The sequence below is a fragment of the Kogia breviceps genome, chromosome 15 (genome assembly GCF_026419965.1).
Source record: "Kogia breviceps isolate mKogBre1 chromosome 15, mKogBre1 haplotype 1, whole genome shotgun sequence".
NCBI classification, from domain to species: Eukaryota; Metazoa; Chordata; class Mammalia; order Artiodactyla; family Physeteridae; genus Kogia; species Kogia breviceps.
The window spans coordinates 53,447,350-53,456,621 of record NC_081324.1 but is presented as its reverse complement, the minus strand read 5'-3'; the positions used below and the strand labels follow the sequence as shown (position 1 = coordinate 53,456,621).

Genomic DNA, 9,272 nt, shown 5'->3' with positions numbered 1-9,272 from the left:
GTGAGAGGCCCGCGTAACGCAAAAAAAAAAAAAAAATAAAATAAAAAAGACAACCCAAGTCCCTATTTTGTTTACATTCTTCCTGACAGTTAAATAAGGTCATCATCCGAAGCATTTGAAATTTAGGTCAACCAATAGCATGGATAACAGCCCCATAGAATCCAAACTGCATTTTATTTCCTTGTCAACAGTAAATATCCCCAAACACAGAATTAGATATGTCAAAGGGACTGTTTTTTTTTCAAAATTCAGAGTCCACCAGTAAGTTTTAACCTAAATCGCTTACTACTTTTTTTTTTTTTTTTTTTTTTTTTTGCGGTACGCGGGCCTCTCACTGTTGTGACCTCTCCCTTTGCGGAGGGCAGGCTCCGGACGCGCAGGCTCAGCGGCCATGGCTCACGGGCCCAGCCGCTCCGTGGCATGTGGGATCCTCCCGGACCGGGGCACGAACCTGTGTCCCCTGCATCGGCAGGTGGACTCTCAATCACTGCGCCACCAGGGAAGCCCCCCTACTTATTTTTTTATGAAAGCAAAAACCCCTCAGATTTTTCTCATACATCTTATAAAGTCCATCAGGATGTATGAATCATGCACAGTTAAATTTGTTTCTTCTCAGATAATAAATTTCCTTTTAAATTTTATTTGATAAATATTAGTTGCAAACATTCTAAATAAAAATGTATGCTTTCATAAAGTTATGTCTGTAAAATAACTTAGATTATCTTAATTCCTCCCAAAGGGGATATTTATCTGCTTTATGTATATTTGTTATTTAAAAAAAAACTCCATTGTTTAATCAACATTTGGAATATCTTTTAAAAATACTAGTAGTTACAAAGCTATCACATTTTATATCTACGGTTATCATTTGAACTAATTCTCTTTCTATTAAGACACTATTTACCAAATGAAGTTTTAATATATTTACCACCAACTTTGCAGGCTCTCCCCAGTGAGGTTGCCACCAGCTTCTGGAAGGACCTTCACTTTTCTCTGATTTAATTTTTGTCTGTGTCAGGGATTTTGCCTTGTTCTATTAATTTGATGACACAGTTCTTAATCCTATTAACATTTTGAGATTATGGTTTAAAATGCGGTAGGGTTTAGAAAGAAACACTAGAGGGCGGGCTGTCTACACGATCAGGAACAATGACCTTGAGTTTATCTTACACAAATTTTTTTTTTTTTTTTTTTTTTTTTTTTTTTTTTTGCGGTATGCGGGCCTCTCACTGCTGTGGCCCCCCCCGCTGCGGAGCACAGGCTCCGGACGCGCAGGCCCAGCGGCCATGGCTCACGGGCATAGTTGCTCCGCGGCATGTGGGATCTTCCCGGACCAGGGCACGAACCCGTGCCTCCTGCATCGGCAGGCGGATTCTCAACCACTGCGCCACCAGGGAAGCCCCAAATTTTTTTTTTTTTAATATGGAATGCTTCATGAATTTGCATGTCATCCTTGTGCAGGGGCCAAGCTAATCTTCTCTGTATCGTTCCAATTTTAGTATTTATATGTGCTGCAGAAGTGAGCACACACAAATTTCTTTTTTTTAAGATTTTTTTTGATGTGGATCATTTTTAAAGTCTTTATTGAATTCGTTACAATATTGCTTCTGTTTTATGTTTTGGCTTTTTGGCCTCGAGGCATGTCTCACGAGGCATGTGGGATCTTAGCTCCCTGATCAGGGATTGAACCCACACCCCCTGGAAGGCAAAGTCTTAACCACTGGACTGCCAGGGAAGTCCCCACAAATATGTTTTGATAGGACTCATTAAAGCCTTAATATATACATATATATATATATATTTTTTTTTAATTTGAAATTTATGGGACTTCTCTGGTGGTCCAGTGGTCAGGAATCCGCCTTCCAATGCAGAGGATGCAGGTTCAATCCTTGGTTGGGCAACTAAGCCTGCCCGCTACACTTACTGAGCCCACATGTTCTGGAGCCTACGTGCCACAACAAGAGAGCCTGCCTGCTGCAGCGAAAGATCCCACATGCTAAAACTAAGACTGGACGCAGCCAAAAATAATAATAATAATATAATGTAATAAATAAATAAAATTGAAATTTATTCTATGTATATTCTTTTCGCGGTACACGGGCCTCTCACTGTTGTGGCCTCTCCCGTTGCAGAGCACAGGCTCCGGACGCGCAGGCTCAGCGGCCATGGCTCCGCGGCATGTGGGATCTTCCCGGACTGGGGCACCAACCCGTGTCCCCTGCATTGGCAGGCGGACTCTCAACCACTGCGCCACCAGGGAAGCCCGCACCTCCAGTTTTGAATGTGCAGAGGCCTTCATAGAACGATGACGATTACCACATCTTTTCCCAAGCACTTTGCTCATGCTCCCCACGTTCCTTACCCCTCAGACCATCCTGCTTCTTTATTCTTTATCTCCCAAATACCTCAAGGCCTTTGCACCCCAAAGGGGGAGGATGGTCTGAGACTTGTTCTCCCATCTCCTCATTTGACTGCCTTGTGAATAAACCTTCTCTTTGCTGCAAAACTTGGCAACTCAGCGTTTTGGCTTGCTTAGCATCAGGCAAAATGAACCTGGTTCAGTAACAATAGTAATAATTTCCCTAGCTCTGTTTCCTTCCTTCCTCCCTCCCTCCTTTTCTTCCCTTCTTCTTTCTTTATCTTCATCTATTCAGCCATTCATTTAATAAAATTAAAGATATAATTCACATCAAAAAGCAGAATTTTGAAGTAAACTGTAAATACTCTTTTTGGGCAAATGTTGGCCACCTCTAACAGAGAGGACTAATGGTGAAGCATAAAGTTCACTGATTTAAGAATCAGGTTCTGTCAAAATCCTTACCTCGTGGTGGGCTCTGGATTTCTCTGTGTCCTCATCTAAAAATGAGAAATTATTGGAAGCAATAATCTCAACTCTTACTCTCAGCTCTAAATATCTGTGATTATTATTCATGTATTCTCATCAAGCTTCAACATAGTTTGAGTCAATCTGTAAAATAACACAGCCACCTTATCTCTTGTATAGAGTTACTGAACAGGTCAAATTAGTTAATACAAATGGAAATGATTTATTGAGCCATAGAGCACAATGTAATTGGAAGGTAGACCAACAACCTCTTTTAAAAAATTCAGACTAAACTAAAATGATTGTTTTAGGCTCATATAACATAGGCAGCAAAAGTAGGCATTGAATCCAGACTTCAAAATCTTTCATGAAAAAGATCAACCTTGAATATAATATGAAGAATTTATATCCCATTTAACTTCATCATGAAATCAGAATTTATCAGAACAGACCAGTACCACAAAAATTTAATTACTGATCAGGATGTATATAAATACCAAATGCATTCTAGAATTTCCATGACACCCAGCACGGTTCTTCTCTTGCATCCAGGGAGTATAGTCTTGGAACAGCTCATTTATCAGCAAATGTATGTCGGACAGCCTTGTGTTCCACACACTGAGGTTCTACGGACGCTGGGGCGAGACAGAATAGATGGTTCCTGCCCTGTAGGAGCTCCTATTACATTCCAGGGGAAGGGAAGTGGACACCAGGCAAATAAGTACCTAAGCAAGAACGTGTCAGAGCGTGAAAGCTGTTACAAAGAAAATAAAATGGGATAAGGGGATAGCCTGTGTTTTGGAAAGTGGGGGCAGCTTTAGGCTGGGCAGCCAAAGGAGGCCTCTCTGAGGAGGGGACGTCTATCTAACACGATCCCTGAGAGCAGGGCCCAGTGCAAAATGGAAAGGTGAGGCCCCTCGGTTCAAAAATGAAGAATTTCAAGATGCCAACAGCGGAGCATTAAACCAATATGGGGCCGTAGGGATCCGGGGGTGCAGGACTCATGTGCAAACAAGCCCTGCCTGAAAGATGGAATAGCAAGTGCAAGGGTAGGAACAAACGCTGCACGTTTGAAGAACTGAAAATAGGCTCACGTGGCAGAGGGAAGCGAGAGGATGGGTAAGTAGGATGCTAAGAGGCAGAAAGTGTGGACAATGTAGTATGGCAGGGTCAGACATGAACAATTATTTTTAATAACGGGATCATTGTGGAGGATTTACAAAGGGCAATGATATGGTCTGATTGGCTGGTTTTAACAGACCACTGTGGCCGCTGTGAAGGACCAATTATGGGACAGTCAGGTGGGAGGGGAACCAGGGGGGAGGCAGTTCCCATCACCCGGACATTTGGCCACACAAGGGTGGCTCCTTGGGCTGAGTGAGAAGTGGTCAGACTTGGGACTTATTTTGGAGGCAGGACTGGACTGTGAGCCGAGGGACGGAGCAGAATCACGGGGGACTGCTGGGGTTGTGATGCGCTAAGGGTGTCCAGCGATGCCCTGCCCTGGATGAGAAAGCCTGGGGCGTGTAGCCTTCCCTCACTTCCTACAACTCCTGACCTGCAGCCTGGATTTCACTCTCTCTGCCAGTGGGAAGTTTTGTTGTTAAACGCGTCATGGAGCTACTGATCACCAAATCCACGGCTTACTTTTTGTCCTCTTTCTTATCCTCCAAGGGGCATTTGGCACAGTTGACTAGCAACTATTTTTAAAGCAGCTGGTCTTTTGGTATTACTGAACCATTCTCTCTGGGTTCTCCCCTTACTCCTCAGACTGTTCCTTTTGATTGTAGCAGGATGGGGTTCTCTTCCCCTTCATTCTTTTAATTCCACCTAGTCCCACTGGGTTCTCCATCTTCTTCTTTTTTTTTTTTTTTTGTGGTACGCGGGCCTCTCACTGTTGTGACCTCTCCCGTTGCGGAGCACAGGCTCCAGACGCGCAGGCTCAGAGGCCATGGCTCACGGGCCCAGCCGCTCTGCAGCACGTGGGATCCTCCCGGACTGGGGCACGAACCCATGTCCCCTGCATCGGCAGGCGGACTCTCAACTACTGCGCCACCAGGGAAGCCCTCTCCATCTTCTAAATCTCCTTTATCTTATCCATACCAACCCCTCCACAGGAAGAGGGTCTTTTAGGATAATAACAAACTGCAATTATGCTGTGAGAGGCAATGTATACTGCTCCCCCCACAAGGGTGTGATGACCCAGGCAGGTGGGAATAGATTCCTGGGGTGAACCAAGCCAGGACCCCAGAGAAATGGAGAAGAGGCACATGTAAGGGAGACCAAGGGCACGTGACGTGGACGCAGCACTGACCAGAAGTGATCTGAGAAGAGTGGTTGACATGTTATATGAACCTCTGGGTCCAGGCACATTTCTTCTCTTTTTTTTTTTTTCAATAATGCTACAGCATTTCTATTGATTGATTTGATTGGCTGTGTTGGGTCTTCGTTTCTGTGCGAGGGCTTTCTCTAGTTGCGGTGAGCGGGGGCCACTCTTCATCGCGGTGCGCAGGCCTCTCACTATCGCGGCCTCTCTTGTTGTGGAGCACAGACTCCAGACGCGCAGGCTCAGCAGTTGTGGCTCACGGGCCTAGCTGCTCCGCGGCATGTGGGATCTTCCCAGACCAGGGCTCGAACCTGTGTCCCCTGCCTTGGCAGGCAGATTCTCAACCACTGTGCCACCAGGGAAGCCCCAGGCACATTTCTGACTGGTTGCCAGTAAGAGTGAGCTGAGCCTGTTTGCCCATCCATCCTGCTGTAGATCCCCATGGCTGCGTTCCATATTCTTTCACAGTATTTGCAGAGTGCGGGCTGTGTGCCAGGCACTTTATCAGACATTAGACACCTGCTCGGTCTTTTTCCTTACCCTCTTCCTCTGTCCCAGCCTTAGATGTTTATACTCCCCAGGATTCTCTTCTTGGGGAAAATGCCAAGCTTTTTTGGCTGATGTGACCTGGAACCTCAGACACTCATAGCCAGCCTTCTACTGGCCGCCTCTCGGACTGCATGGCCCACAGGGATTTCAGGTTCAACAGTTCCTAATCCAGCTTTTCCTCCTCAAGTTTGCCTTACCATGGGATCCCTGTCACCAGATCCAGACATTTGGGAATTATCCCAAACTTTCCTCTCTTCTTCAATCCAGCGGCCAACCCAAGCAGATTGCCAGACGATGTGTTATATCTGGGCTCATGGAATGTCAAGACCCATGTGAGTTAATGGCTCGAGAAGCTTTATTATTATTGATAAGCTAAAGCACATAGAAGTCAACAGACCGTCAGAGCAAACAAGCAAAATTATATATAACTGCAAATCAAGTTTTTCTTTAAATTCTGGCTACATTATTATGACCCCGGCAAATGTGTTTTAATTTGGTTCTTGATCTCCATGGCAACAGGATAGGTAAAATGCCATACGTATTTGATGACAACTGTAGCCTATACCAATGACCTGTGGAGGAATAAATCATTCTATCAGTTGGATAGTACATTTCAGCCTCACCTTTTGATCCATAACTGCCTAAGTAGTTGCAAGTCCAAATTAAATAATAAAATACGAACAGGAGCATATAAATAATAGAATATATCGCCTGGCTTTTTGAGTTTATCTGAGCAAACTGGACTTTTTTTTTTTTTTTTTTTTTTTTTTTTTTTTTGCAGTATGCGGGCCTCTCACTGTTGTGGCCTCTCCCGTTGCGGAGCACAGGCTCCGGACGCGCAGGCCTAGCGGCCATGGCTCACGGGCTTAGTTGCTCCACGGCATGTGGGATCTTCCCGGACCAGGGCACGAACCCGTGTCTCCTGCATCGGCAGGCAGACTCTCAACCACTGCGCCACCAGGGAAGCCCCAAACTGGACTTTTTTGTTTAGGGTCGTTTACTTTTTTTAAATGTTTTGACTGTGTTGGGTCTTCGTTGCTGTGTGTGGGCTTTCTCTAGGTGCTGCGAGCGGGGGCTACTCTTTGTTGTGGTGTGTGGGCTTCTCGTTGCTGTGGCTTCTCTTGTTGTGGAGCACGGGCTCTAGGGTGAGTGGGCTTCAGTAGATGTGGTGCGCGAGCTCAGTAGCTGTGGCTCGTGGGCTCTACAGTGCAGGCTCAGTAGTTGTGGCGCACAGGCTTAGTTGCTCCACAGCATGTGGGATCTTCCTGGATCAGGGATCAAACCCATGTCTCCTGCATTGGCAGGCAGATTCTTAACCATTGCTCCACCAGGGAAGTCCAAACTGGACTTTTTCTACATGCAAAAAAAGAATTCTTCCTGGGTACTGACTGCAAATTTTTAGAAGAATGCAACACACCTAAAATATTAAAATGGGCAAAGAAATTATACACGTATCTTGTAGATAGATCAGGAGCCCTTACGATTGCTCTTTGGGTTATTGCCAGATTTTTATCCAAAAGGGGGCAACAGACTTGCCAGGATAAATTATCCTTATATGAGTATTGAAGGAAATTGTGACTCTGGAAGGCAAAAAAACTAGGGAACGTTTTGGGTTATTTGTGAATTCATTAAAAAGTAGAATAATAAAAAAAAAAAAAGTAAAAGAAACTATCCTGGAATTATTCTAAAGTAGGTGATGTAAAATACCATGTGTGTTTTCCTGAAATGTGTCCTTCATCATTTTTATTTTTGAACTTTCTATGGGTAGAATGTTCTTTCTTCAAATCAGAATTAATTTAAAAACTCTTTCAGGAGCATGGATACAATCATGCATAATAATAATAGCACATTGCAGAATAGGAGCTCAAGCAACTAACAAAACAGAATTTGTAAAACATCAGAATTTTTAAAATGCCAGATCACAACAAAGATCATTTAAAATTTAAATTTTTTTGTGGTACGCGGGCCTCTCACTGTTGTGGCCTCTCCTATTGTGGAGCACAGGCTCCTGATGCGCAGGCCCAGAGGCCATGGCTCACGGGCCCAGCCACTCTGCGGCATGTGGGATCTTCCCCGACCGGGGCACGAACCCGTGTCCCCTGCATCGGCAGGTGGACTCTCAACCACTGCACCGCCAGGGAAACTCTACTTAAATATTTTAAATGATTGTACTGACTTTTGTCTCTTGACAACATAAATATGTTGTCAAGTTTTACTTTAGAGTTTTAAATTCACAGTTTGCTTATCTTAAATTGTTTTATTTTAAAAGATACCATTTGATTATTAATAAAGTATATGTATACATATGTATAAGACACATACATATATGAAACAAAATAAACCCTTTTTGTAGTACTTGGTGACTGCACGTGCTTTGGGGCTCATTTTTTACTAACAATGTCAGGCTTCATCCCCTACAGCTGGTCACTGCATTCTATCCATTTTATCTCATTCATTCACTCAAAAAGTATCTGAGCTGTATACAATTCTTCATAGCAGCTTTGTTCATAATAACCCCACACTGGAAACTACCCACATGTCCTTCGGTGGGTTCAGTGGGTTGAACAAACACTGGTACATCCATGGAATACTACTCAGCCAAAAAAAGGAGTGAAATATTGATACACACAACTTAGATGAGCCACAGGCAAATTATGCTGAGTGAAAAAAGCCAATCCCCAAAGGATCCATGATCCATGATTCCATTTATGTAACATTCATGAAATACCATAATTATAGAGATGAAGAACAGATTAGTAGTTTTCAGGGGTTAGGGATGGCAGATGGATGTGGCTAACAAGAGGTAACATGATGGCTTGAGCATGTTGATTATGGCGGCGATGCTACGCATACACACGAGTCTGTGTATAACTGCTGAGATCTGAAAACACTGTGATTATATTAATGACGATTTCTTGGTTTTGATATTTTACTATAATTGTATAATATGTGAACATTGCAGGAGGCTGGGTGAGGTGTACGTGGGGTTTCCCTATACATTTCCTTGTAACCTCCTGGGAATCTATAATTATTTCAGAATTAAAAATTAAACAAAAAATCTCAGATTTGTCTGCACTGTCCTGGGCATTGTCCTCCTTTTTGATTTCCTTTACAATATTTGCCCCCTCTTTTACATCTCTACTGCTGCCCTGTTTCAGATACCCTAAGTGCGGGGATTGTTGTTTTATGGTCTAATGAATCTCCAGTGCCTAGAACAGTGTTTGGCAGAGAGAGAGAGAGAGAGAGAGAGAGAGAGAGAGAGAGAGAGAGAGGCAGGCAGTGTGCATGTGCAATGAACAGAATTGCTTAACATCCTTACATGTCCTGAACCCAGTCTATTTCTCCACACTATCTCCCTCTGTTGCCTTCCCTATACTTAGTGCTGCAGCTGCCCTAACCTGCTAACAGTTGCATGAATACATCCTGGTTAGTCTTCTCTCCATGGTAGACATTGCCCCTTCCAGGTCTTTCTCCCACTTATTATTTATCCTTCAGTGTTCAGATTTAGAAGCATTTACTCATTCCCATTCTCTGGGCATTCTTGAGCATGCCCTCCTGTATCACACCATTCTA

The 9,272-nt window shown here is 43.9% G+C and overlaps 1 non-coding gene across 1 annotated transcript; it reads right to left on the bottom strand.

The window, feature by feature from the left end:
• Window positions 1-1,416: 1,416 nt before the first annotated feature.
• LOC131742986 (U6 spliceosomal RNA) lies at window positions 1,417-1,527 on the bottom strand. The gene has a single exon (XR_009331644.1). It is a non-coding gene; the product is annotated as a U6 spliceosomal RNA (small nuclear RNA).
• Between the last annotated feature and the right edge of the window lie 7,745 nt (window positions 1,528-9,272).